The sequence below is a fragment of the Lathyrus oleraceus genome, chromosome 6, assembly GCF_024323335.1.
Source record: "Lathyrus oleraceus cultivar Zhongwan6 chromosome 6, CAAS_Psat_ZW6_1.0, whole genome shotgun sequence".
Taxonomy (NCBI): Eukaryota; Viridiplantae; Streptophyta; class Magnoliopsida; order Fabales; family Fabaceae; genus Lathyrus; species Lathyrus oleraceus.
The window spans coordinates 87,124,718-87,138,240 of record NC_066584.1 but is presented as its reverse complement, the minus strand read 5'-3'; the positions used below and the strand labels follow the sequence as shown (position 1 = coordinate 87,138,240).

The window sequence follows — 13,523 nt, the reverse complement described above, 5'->3', positions numbered from 1 at the left end:
CAAGTGTATATGGCCCATATCTTATAATATGCCAAAATCACTTAACCGCGTGGTACCTTACCATATTTCATATTCTACTTAAGTACACCGTACCTTACGATGTTCTATAATTCACTTAAGGTCACCGTACATTACAGTATTCCTTAATTACTCTATCTCTCATCAATCCGTCCTTTGTGTGTGACCCTATAGGTTTTCGCGGCATTGACAATTATTATAAATCACGTATTTAACATAATAAACAGTGAGCGGTATCTAGCAACGCATCACTGCTACCAAAGACACGAAAATGTCATTTGATCTGACAAATCCTTCTGTGATAATAATTATGTGTATAATTACCCTTTTTCCCTTATGTCTATATTGAACACAAGGCATAGACCGTGTCATCCTTGTCCAGTTCAATATTGGCCCCATAGACATTTATCCAGTTACGCAGGATGGGCAAATTCCATCTAGGCCACTCATGTCCCTTAGCATGCTTCGTGGAGTACCCATCAACTGTCTTTATGGTCATCCAGTTATGGACAATGTTTGATCAACAATAAGGCATTCGACTCTACATCTAGGGCCCATAGTGGTTTCAGGTCAAAGGGTGGTATACACCATTATCACCATGAGAATAACTTATGACACTTTGCATAAAATTCTATATAGTATTCTCATAGCGGGTCAATCCAGTATAAATATTACTCTTAATATTCATACATATGTTTGAGACTTGGTAACTCCTTATCCATGATCCATGAGATGTGATCATCAGTCTACAAACATAATAATCTTCATGCTTTAATGTTATCCCACTTCACAATAAAGCTCGACTACGGATACTTTAAGAATAGTATCCTTATGTTTAATGTGATCTCATGATTAAGTCACACTTGATACATTAAACAGACTATCTATTCCAAGGACTTTATTAAACATACATAATAAAGAAAAAGCCTTTTATTATTAATAAACTATTCGATACAAGTACCAAACGTATTGACCTCTAGGGCTTACACCAACAAAAACACAATACAACCCTTACCAGTATAATATAAAAAAGAAAATGCAAGAAACTGCTCAATATTTGTTATGGATTTGTGCAGTATTTACTACTTGTTATAAGCATAAAAGAGTGACATTGACCTTTATAGGAAGTCTTTGAAAAAGGAAAAAGAACAACATACAGTTAGAAAGTCCTACCAAACCAAATATAGTATTTCTAGTTACCTTTGGATTATACCAACAAGTTAAAGTGACTTACTTTCTATGAATGCATTATCTACAAACTTGTATCTTCAAAAGTATCCATAGCATATTTCCCCGGAGAAATTACCATATCATCTTTAGATTGGACTACCTCAATACCAAAAAAATATAGGGGTTTACCAAGGTCTTTCGTCTGAAATTTATTCGCTAGATGTTATTCTCAACATAATCTTTAGCTAGTGATGTTGGTTTGATTACACTCTGGGGGTTGAGAACCTTCCTAAGTTTGAACACAACCTCCAAAGATGTATCAATTGTATGCCCTGTAACATCAACACCTTCATTTGTAACCTCAACGGCCGACTCTCCCTATCAAATATGACCAAAAGAAACAGTGAAATAAAACACAATACAACCCTTACCAGTATAATATAAAAAAGAAACTGCGAGAAACTGCTATATATTTGTTATGGATTTGTGCAGTATTTACTACTTGTAACAAAACAATCACTTTGCATTTATTATAAAAACCAAATGAAAAGAAGCAACAGAAGAACATTACCTGTAATAACCTCAAGACTCATTTTGATCTATTCATGACAAGAGTGTACATACCTTCCTACAAACACTCCGACAAACAAGTTAGTTATCACTTCAAAATAATCTTGGAAAATAAAAAGTGTAACATTTTAGAGTAAACAAAAAGACGAAACTATAACAACACATGATGTTATAAGCATAAAAGAGTGACATTGACCTTTATGGGAAGTCCTTGAAAAAGGAAAAAGAACAACATACAGTTAGAACCAAACATAGTATTTCTAGTTACCTTCGGATGATACCAACAAGTTAAAGTGACTTATTTTCTATGAATGCATTATCTATAGACTTGTTTCTTCAAAAGTATCCATAGCATATTTTCCCGGAGAAATTACCATATCATCTATAGATTGGACTACCTCAATACCCAAAAGATATAGGAGTTTACCAAGGTCTTTCGTCTGAAATTTATTCGATAGATGTTATTCTAAAAATAATCTTTAGCTAGTGATGTTGGTTTGATCACACTCTTGGGGTTGAGAACCTTCCTAAGTTTGAACGCGACCTCCAAAGATGTACCAATTGTATGCCCTGCAGCATCAACGCCTTCATTTGTAACCTCAACAGTTGGCTTTCCCTATCAAATACGACCGAATAAAACAATGAAATCAAAATACAATACAACCCTGACCAGTATAATATAAAAAAGAAAATGCGAGAAACTGCTCAATATTTGTTATGGATTTGTTGAATATTTACTATTTGTAAAAAAACAATCACTTTGCATTTATTGCAAAATCCAAATGAAAAGAAGCAATAGAAGAACATTACCTGTAATGACCTCAAGACTCTTTTTGATCTATTCATGACAAGAGCGAACATACCTTCCTACAAACACTCCGACGAACAAGTTAGTTATCACTTCAAAATAATCTTGGAAAATAAAAAGAGTAACATTTTAGAGTAAACAAAAAGATGAAATTATAACAACACATCATGTTCTAAGCATAAAAGAGTGACGTTGACCTTTATGGGAAGTCTTTGGAAAAGGAGAAAGAACAACATATAGTTAGAAAGTCCTACCAAACCAAACATAGTATTTCTAGTTACCTTTGGATTATACCAACAAGTTAAAGTGACTTACTTTCTATGAAGGCATTATCTACAAACTTGTTTCTTCAAAAGTATCCATAACATATTTCCCCCTAGAGGTTCCCATATCATCTTTAGATTGGACTACCTCAATACCCAAAAAATATAGGAGTTTACCAAGGTCTTTCGTCTAAAATTTATTCGATAGATGTTATTCTAAAAATAATCTTTAGCTAGTGATGTTGGTTTGATCACACTCTTGGGGTTGAAGACCTTCCTACGTTTGAACGCGACCTCCAAAGATATACCAATTGTATGCCCTGCAACATCAACACCTATATTTGTAACCTCAACGGCTGGCTCTCCCTATCAAATATGACCAAAAGAAACAGTGAAACCAAAACACAATAAAACCCTTACCAGTATAATATAAAAAAGAAAATGCGAGAAACTCATGAGTATTTGTTATGAATTTGTGCAGTATTTACTACTTCTAACAAAAAAATCTCTTTGCATTTATTGTAAAAACCAAATGAAAAGAAGCAATAGAAGAACATTACCTGTAATGAGCTCAAGACTCTTTTTGATCTCTTCATGACAAGAGCGTACTTACCTTCCTACAAACACTCCGACGAACAAGTTAGTTATCACTTCAAAATAATCTTGGAAAATAAAAAGAGTAACATTTTAGAGTAAATAAAAAGATGAAATTATAACAACACATGATGTTCTAAGCATAAAAGAGTGACGTTGACCTTTATAGGAAGACTTTGAAAAAATAGAAAGAACAACATATAGTTAGAAAGTCCTACCAAACCAAACATAGTATTTCTAGTTACCTTTGGATTATACCAATAAGTTAAAGTGACTTACTTTCTATGAATGCATTACCTACAAACTTGTTTCTTCAAAAGTATCCATAGCATATTTCCCCCTAGAGATTACCATATCATCTTTAGATTGGACTACCTCAATACCCAAAAAATATAGGAGTTTACCAAGGTCTTTCATCTGAAATTTATTCGATAGATGTTATTCTCAAAATAATCTTTAGCTAGTGGTGTTGGTTTGATCACACTCTTGGGGTTGAGAACCTTCCTAAGTTTGAACACGAACTCCAAAGATATACCAATTGTATGCCCTGCAGCATCAACACCTTCATTTGTAACCTCAACGGCTGGCATTCCCTATCAAATATGTCCAAAAGAAACAGTGAAATCAAAACACAATACAACCCTTACCAGTATAATATAAAAAAGAAAATGCGAGAAACTGATGAGTATTTATTATGGATTTATGCAGTATTTACTACTTCTAACAAAAAAATCACTTTGCATTTATTGTAAAAACCAAATGAAAAGAAGCAATAGAAGAACATTACCTGTAATGACCTTAAGACTCTTTTTGATCTATTCATGACCAGAGCGTACATACCTTCCTACAAACACTCCGACGAACAAGTTAGTTATCACTTCAAAATAATCTTGGAAAATAAAAAGAGTAACATTTTAGAGTAAATAAAAAGATGAAATTATAACAACACATGATGTTCTAAGCATAAAAGAGTGACATTGTCCTTTCTAGGAAGTCTTCGAAAAAATAGAAAGAACAACATATAGTTAGAAAGTCCTACCAAACCAAACATAGTATTTCTAGTTACCTTTGGATTATACCAATAAGTTAAAGTGACTTACTTTCTATGAATGCATTACCTACAAACTTGTTTCTTCAAAAGTATCCATAGCATATTTCCCCCTAGAGATTACCATATCATCTTTAGATTGCACTACCTCAATACCCAAAAAATATAGGAGTTTACCAAGGTCTTTCGTCTGAAATTTATTCGATAGATGTTATTCTCAAAATAATCTTTAGCTAGTGATGTTGGTTTGATCACACTCTTGGGGTTCAGAACCTTCCTAAGTTTGAACACGAACTCCAAAGATATACCAATTGTATGCCCTGCAGCATCAACACCTTCATTTGTAACCTCAACGACTGGCATTCCCTATCAAATATGACCAAAAGAAACAGTGAAATCAAAACACAATACAACCCTTACCAGTATAATATAAAAAAGAAAATGCGAGAAACTGATGAGTATTTGTTATGGATTTGTGCAGTATTTACTACTTGTAACAAAACAATCACTTTGCATTTATTGTAAAAACCAAATGAAAAGAAGCAATAGAAGAACATTACCTGTAATGACCTCAAGACTCTTTTTGATCTATTCATGACAAGAGCGAACATACCTTCCTACAAACACTCCGACGAACAAGTTAGTTATCACTTCAAAATAATCTTGGAAAATAAAAAGAGTAACATTTTAGAGTAAACAAAAAGATGAAATTATAACAACACATCATGTTCTAAGCATAAAAGAGTGACGTTGACCTTTATGGGATGTCTTTGGAAAAGGAGAAAGAACAACATATAGTTAGAAAGTCCTACCAAACCAAACATAGTATTTCTAGTTACCTTTGGATTATACCAACAAGTTAAAGTGACTTACTTTCTATGAAGGCATTATCTACAAACTTGTTTCTTCAAAAGTATCCATAACATATTTCCCCCTAGAGGTTACCATATCATCTTTAGATTGGACTACCTCAATACCCAAAAAATATAGGAGTTTACCAAGGTCTTTCGTCTAAAATTTATTCGATAGATGTTATTCTAAAAATAATCTTTAGCTAGTGATGTTGGTTTGATCACACTCTTGGGGTTGAAGACCTTCCTACGTTTGAACGCGACCTCCAAAGATATACCAATTGTATGCCCTGCAACATCAACACCTTCATTTGTAACCTCAACGGCTGGCTCTCCCTATCAAATATGACCAAAAGAAACAGTGAAACCAAAACACAATAAAACCCTTACCAGTATAATATAAAAAAGAAAATGCGAGAAACTGATGAGTATTTGTTATGAATTTGTCCAGTATTTACTACTTCTAACAAAAAATCACTTTGCATTTATTGTAAAAACCAAATGAAAAGAAGCAATAGAAGAACATTACCTGTAATGAGCTCAAGACTCTTTTTGATCTCTTTATGACAAGAGCGTACTTACCTTCCTACAAACACTCCGACGAACAAGTTAGTTATCACTTCAAAATAATCTTGGAAAATAAAAAGAGTAACATTTTAGAGTAAATAAAAAGATGAAATTATAACAACACATGATGTTCTAAGCATAAAAGAGTGACGTTGACCTTTATAGGAAGACTTTGAAAAAATAGAAAGAACAACATATAGTTAGAAAGTCCTACCAAACCAAACATAGTATTTCTAGTTACCTTTGGATTATACCAATAAGTTAAAGTGACTTACTTTCTATGAATGCATTACCTACAAACTTGTTTCTTCAAAAGTATCCATAACATATTTCCCCCTAGAGATTACCATATCATCTTTAGATTGGACTACCTCAATACCCAAAAAATATAGGAGTTTACAAAGGTCTTTCGTCTGAAATTTATTCGATAGATGTTATTCTCAAAATAATCTTTAGCTAGTGGTGTTGGTTTGATCACACTCTTGGGGTTGAGAACCTTCCTAAGTTTGAACACGAACTCCAAAGATATACCAATTGTATGCCCTGCAGCATCAACACCTTCATTTGTAACCTCAACGGCTGGCATTCCCTATCAAATATGTCCAAAAGAAACAGTGAAATCAAAACACAATACAACCCTTACCAGTATAATATAAAAAAGAAAATGCGAGAAACTGATGAGTATTTATTATGGATTTATGCAGTATTTACTACTTCTAACAAAAAAATCACTTTGCATTTATTGTAAAAACCAAATGAAAAGAAGCAATAGAAGAACATTACCTGTAATGACCTTAAGACTCTTTTTGATCTATTCATGACCAGAGCGTACATACCTTCCTACAAACACTCCGACGAACAAGTTAGTTATCACTTCAAAATAATCTTGGAAAATAAAAAGAGTAACATTTTAGAGTAAATAAAAAGATGAAATTATAACAACACATGATGTTCTAAGCATAAAAGAGTGACATTGTCCTTTATAGGAAGTCTTTGAAAAAATAGAAAGAACAACATATAGTTAGAAAGTCCTACCAAACCAAACATAGTATTTCTAGTTACCTTTGGATTATACCAATAAGTTAAAGTGACTTACTTTCTATGAATGCATTACCTACAAACTTGTTTCTTCAAAAGTATCCATAGCATATTTCCCCCTAGAGATTACCATATCATCTTTAGATTGCACTACCTCAATACCCAAAAAATATAGGAGTTTACCAAGGTCTTTCGTCTGAAATTTATTCGATAGATGTTATTCTCAAAATAATCTTTAGCTAGTGATGTTTGTTTGATCACACTCTTGGGGTTTAGAACCTTCCTAAGTTTGAACACGAACTCCAAAGATATACCAATTGTATGCCCTGCAGCATCAACACCTTCATTTGTAACCTCAACGACTGGCATTCCCTATCAAATATGACCAAAAGAAACAGTGAAATCAAAACACAATACAACCCTTACCAGTATAATATAAAAAAGAAAATGCGAGAAACTGATGAGTATTTGTTATGGATTTGTGCAGTATTTACTACTTGTAATAAAACAATCACTTTGCATTTATTGTAAAAACCAAATGAAAAGAAGCAATAGAAGAACATTACCTGTAATGACCTCAAGACTCTTTTTGATCTATTCATGACAAGAGCGAACATACCTTCCTACAAACACTCCGACGAACAAGTTAGTTATCACTTCAAAATAATCTTGGAAAATAAAAAGAGTAACATTTTAGAGTAAACAAAAAGATGAAATTATAACAACACATCATGTTCTAAGCATAAAAGAGTGACGTTGACCTTTATGGGATGTCTTTGGAAAAGGAGAAAGAACAACATATAGTTAGAAAGTCCTACCAAACCAAACATAGTATTTCTAGTTACCTTTGGATTATACCAACAAGTTAAAGTGACTTACTTTCTATGAAGGCATTATCTACAAACTTGTTTCTTCAAAAGTATCCATAACATATTTCCCCCTAGAGGTTACCATATCATCTTTAGATTGGACTACCTCAATACCCAAAAAATATAGGAGTTTACCAAGGTCTTTCGTCTAAAATTTATTCGATAGATGTTATTCTAAAAATAATCTTTAGCTAGTGATGTTGGTTTGATCACACTCTTGGGGTTGAAGACCTTCCTACGTTTGAACGCGACCTCCAAAGATATACCAATTGTATGCCCTGCAACATCAACACCTTCATTTGTAACCTCAACGGCTGGCTCTCCCTATCAAATATGACCAAAAGAAACAGTGAAACCAAAACACAATAAAACCCTTACCAGTATAATATAAAAAAGAAAATGCGAGAAACTGATGAGTATTTGTTATGAATTTGTCCAGTATTTACTACTTCTAACAAAAAAATCACTTTGCATTTATTGTAAAAACCAAATGAAAAGAAGCAATAGAAGAACATTACCTGTAATGAGCTCAAGACTCTTTTTGATCTCTTTATGACAAGAGCGTACTTACCTTCCTACAAACACTCCGACGAACAAGTTAGTTATCACTTCAAAATAATCTTGGAAAATAAAAAGAGTAACATTTTAGAGTAAATAAAAAGATGAAATTATAACAACACATGATGTTCTAAGCATAAAAGAGTGACGTTGACCTTTATAGGAAGACTTTGAAAAAATAGAAAGAACAACATATAGTTAGAAAGTCCTACCAAACCAAACATAGTATTTCTAGTTACCTTTGGATTATACCAATAAGTTAAAGTGACTTACTTTCTATGAATGCATTACCTACAAACTTGTTTCTTCAAAAGTATCCATAGCATATTTCCCCCTAGAGATTACCATATCATCTTTAGATTGGACTACCTCAATACCCAAAAAATATAGGAGTTTACAAAGGTCTTTCGTCTGAAATTTTTTCGATAGATGTTATTCTCAAAATAATCTTTAGCTAGTGGTGTTGGTTTGATCACACTCTTGGGGTTGAGAACCTTCCTAAGTTTGAACACGAACTCCAAAGATATACCAATTGTATGCCCTGCAGCATCAACACCTTCATTTGTAACCTCAACGGCTGGCATTCCCTATCAAATATGTCCAAAAGAAACAGTGAAATCAAAACACAATACAACCCTTACCAGTATAATATAAAAAAGAAAATGCGAGAAACTGATGAGTATTTATTATGGATTTATGCAGTATTTACTACTTCTAACAAAAAAATCACTTTGCATTTATTGTAAAAACCAAATGAAAAGAAGCAATAGAAGAACATTACCTGTAATGACCTTAAGACTCTTTTTGATCTATTCATGACCAGAGCGTACATACCTTCCTACAAACACTCCGACGAACAAGTTAGTTATCACTTCAAAATAATCTTGGAAAATAAAAAGAGTAACATTTTAGAGTAAATAAAAAGATGAAATTATAACAACACATGATGTTCTAAGCATAAAAGAGTGACATTGTCCTTTATAGGAAGTCTTTGAAAAAATAGAAAGAACAACATATAGTTAGAAAGTCCTACCAAACCAAACATAGTATTTCTAGTTACCTTTGGATTATACCAATAAGTTAAAGTGACTTACTTTCTATGAATGCATTACCTACAAACTTGTTTCTTCAAAAGTATCCATAGCATATTTCCCCCTAGAGATTACCATATCATCTTTAGATTGCACTACCTCAATACCCAAAAAATATAGGAGTTTACCAAGGTCTTTCGTCTGAAATTTATTCGATAGATGTTATTCTCAAAATAATCTTTAGCTAGTGATGTTGGTTTGATCACACTCTTGGGGTTTAGAACCTTCCTAAGTTTGAACACGAACTCCAAAGATATACCAATTGTATGCCCTGCAGCATCAACACCTTCATTTGTAACCTCAACGACTGGCATTCCCTATCAAATATGACCAAAAGAAACAGTGAAATCAAAACATAATACAACCCTTACCAGTATAATATAAAAAAGAAAATGCGAGAAACTGATGAGTATTTGTTATGGATTTGTGCAGTATTTACTACTTGTAACAAAACAATCACTTTGCATTTATTGTAAAAACCAAATGAAAAGAAGCAATAGAAGAACATTACCTGTAATGACCTCAAGACTCTTTTTGATCTATTCATGACAAGAGCGAACATACCTTCCTACAAACACTCCGACGAACAAGTTAGTTATCACTTCAAAATAATCTTGGAAAATAAAAAGAGTAACATTTTAGAGTAAACAAAAAGATGAAATTATAACAACACATCATGTTCTAAGCATAAAAGAGTGACGTTGACCTTTATGGGAAGTCTTTGGAAAAGGAGAAAGAACAACATATAGTTAGAAAGTCCTACCAAACAAAACATAGTATTTCTAGTTACCTTTGGATTATACCAACAAGTTAAAGTGACTTACTTTCTATGAAGGCATTATCTACAAACTTGTTTCTTCAAAAGTATCCATAACATATTTCCCCCTAGAGGTTACCATATCATCTTTAGATTGGACTACCTCAATACCCAAAAAATATAGGAGTTTACCAAGGTCTTTCGTCTAAAATTTATTCGATAGATGTTATTCTAAAAATAATCTTTAGCTAGTGATGTTGGTTTGATCACACTCTTGGGGTTGAAGACCTTCCTACGTTTGAACGCGACCTCCAAAGATATACCAATTGTATGCCCTGCAACATCAACACCTTCATTTGTAACCTCAACGGCTGGCTCTCCCTATCAAATATGACCAAAAGAAACAGTGAAACCAAAACACAATAAAACCCTTACCAGTATAATATAAAAAAGAAAATGCGAGAAACTGATGAGTATTTGTTATGAATTTGTGCAGTATTTACTACTTCTAACAAAAAAATCACTTTGCATTTATTGTAAAAACCAAATGAAAAGAAGCAATAGAAGAACATTACCTGTAATGAGCTCAAGACTCTTTTTGATCTCTTCATGACAAGAGCGTACTTACCTTCCTACAAACACTCCGACGAACAAGTTAGTTATCACTTCAAAATAATCTTGGAAAATAAAAAGAGTAACATTTTAGAGTAAATAAAAAGATGAAATTATAACAACACATGATGTTCTAAGCATAAAAGAGTGACGTTGACCTTTATAGGAAGACTTTGAAAAAATAGAAAGAACAACATATAGTTAGAAAGTCCTACCAAACCAAACATAGTATTTCTAGTTACCTTTGGATTATACCAATAAGTTAAAGTGACTTACTTTCTATGAATGCATTACCTACAAACTTGTTTCTTCAAAAGTATCCATAGCATATTTCCCCCTAGAGATTACCATATCATCTTTAGATTGGACTACCTCAATACCCAAAAAATATAGGAGTTTACAAAGGTCTTTCGTCTGAAATTTATTCGATAGATGTTATTCTCAAAATAATCTTTAGCTAGTGGTGTTGGTTTGATCACACTCTTGGGGTTGAGAACCTTCCTAAGTTTGAACACGAACTCCAAAGATATACCAATTGTATGCCCTGCAGCATCAACACCTTCATTTGTAACCTCAACGGCTGGCATTCCCTATCAAATATGTCCAAAAGAAACAGTGAAATCAAAACACAATACAACCCTTACTAGTATAATATAAAAAAGAAAATGCGAGAAACTGATGAGTATTTATTATGGATTTGTTGAATATTTACTACTTCTAACAAAAAAATCACTTTGCATTTATTGTAAAAACCAAATGAAAAGAAGCAATAGAAGAACATTACCTGTAATGACCTTAAGACTCTTTTTGATCTATTCATGACCAGAGCGTACATACCTTCCTACAAACACTCCGACGAACAAGTTAGTTATCACTTCAAAATAATCTTGGAAAATAAAAAGAGTAACATTTTAGAGTAAATAAAAAGATGAAATTATAACAACACATGATGTTCTAAGCATAAAAGAGTGACATTGTCCTTTATAGGAAGTCTTTGAAAAAATAGAAAGAACAACATATAGTTAGAAAGTCCTACCAAACAAAACATAGTATTTCTAGTTACCTTTGGATTATACCAATAAGTTAAAGTGACTTACTTTCTATGAATGCATTACCTACAAACTTGTTTCTTCAAAAGTATCCATAGCATATTTCCCCATAGAGATTACCATATCATCTTTAGATTGCACTACCTCAATACCCAAAAAATATAGGAGTTTACCAAGGTCTTTCGTCTGAAATTTATTCGATAGATGTTATTCTCAAAATAATCTTTAGCTAGTGATGTTGGTTTGATCACACTCTTGGGGTGTAGAACCTTCCTAAGTTTAAACACGAACTCCAAAGATATACCAATCGTATGCCCTGCATCATCAACACCTTCATTTGTAACCTCAACGACTGGCATCCCTATCAAATATGACCAAAAGAAAAAGTGAAATTAAAACACAATACAACCCTTACCAGTATAATATAAAAAAGAAAATGCGAGAAACTGATGAGTATTTGTTATGGATTTGTGCAGTATTTACTACTTCTAACAAAAAAATCACTTTGCATTTATTGTAAAAACCAAATGAAAAGAAGCAATAGAAGAACATTACCTGTAATGACCTCAAGACTCTTTTTGATCTATTCATGACAAGAGCGTACATACCTTCCTACAAACACTCCGACGAACAAGTTAGTTATCACTTCAAAATAATCTTGGAAAATAAAAAGAGTAACATTTTAGAGTAAACAAAAAGATGAAATTATAACAACACATGATGTTCTAAGCATAAAAGAGTGACGTTGACCTTTATGGGAAGTCTTTGAAAAAGGAGAAAGAACAACATATAGTTAGAAAGTCCTACCAAACCAAACATAGTATTTCTAGTTACCTTTGGATTATACCAACAAGTTAAAGTGACTTACTTTCTATGAATGCATTATCTACAAACTTGTTTCTTCAAAAGTATTCATAACATATTTCCCCCTAGAGATTACCATATCATATTTAGATTGGACTACCTTAATACCCAAAAAATATAGGAGTTTACCAAGGTCTTTCGTCTGAAATTTATTCGATAGATGTTATTCTAAAAATAATCTTTAGCTAGTGATGTTGGTTTGATCACACTCTTGGGGTTGAGAACCTTCCTACGTTTGAACGCGACCTCCAAAGATATACCAATTGTATGCCCTGCAGCATCAACACCTTCATTTGTAACCTCAACGGCTGGCTCTCCCTATCAAATATGACCAAAAGAAACAGTGAAACCAAAACACAATACAACCCTTACCAGTATAATATAAAAAAGAAAATGCGAGAAACTGATGAGTATTTGTTATGAATTTGTGCAGTATTTACTACTTCTAACAAAAAAATCACTTTGCATTTATTGTAAAAACCAAATGAAAAGAAGCAATAGAAGAACATTACCTGTAATGACCTTAAGACTTTTTTTGATCTATTCATGACCAGAGCGTACATACCTTCCTACAAACACTCCGACGAACAAGTTAGTTATCACTTCAAAAATAATCTTGGAAAATAAAAAGAGTAACATTTTAGAGTAAATAAAAAGATGAAATTATAACAACACATGATGTTCTAAGCATAAAAGAGTGACATTGTCCTTTATAGGAAGTCTTTGAAAAAATAGAAAGAACAACATATAGTTAGAAAGTCCTACCAAACAAAACATAGTATTTCTAGTTACCTTT

The 13,523-nt window shown here is 32.6% G+C and overlaps 1 long non-coding RNA gene across 3 annotated transcripts in view; it reads right to left on the bottom strand.

Moving 5' to 3' along the window:
- Window positions 1–1,243: 1,243 nt before the first annotated feature.
- LOC127097664 (uncharacterized) overlaps window positions 1,244–13,523 on the bottom strand; it is a 131,316-nt gene continuing 119,036 nt past the window's right edge. For 2 of the 3 annotated variants that reach the window (XR_007793129.1, XR_007793130.1), the window contains exon 4: window positions 3,766–3,923. This is a non-coding gene — a long non-coding RNA (uncharacterized LOC127097664). Of the gene's footprint in view, window positions 1,349–3,765; window positions 3,924–13,523 lie in introns of those variants that run through there. The other variant, XR_007793131.1, reaches the window with a different exon arrangement.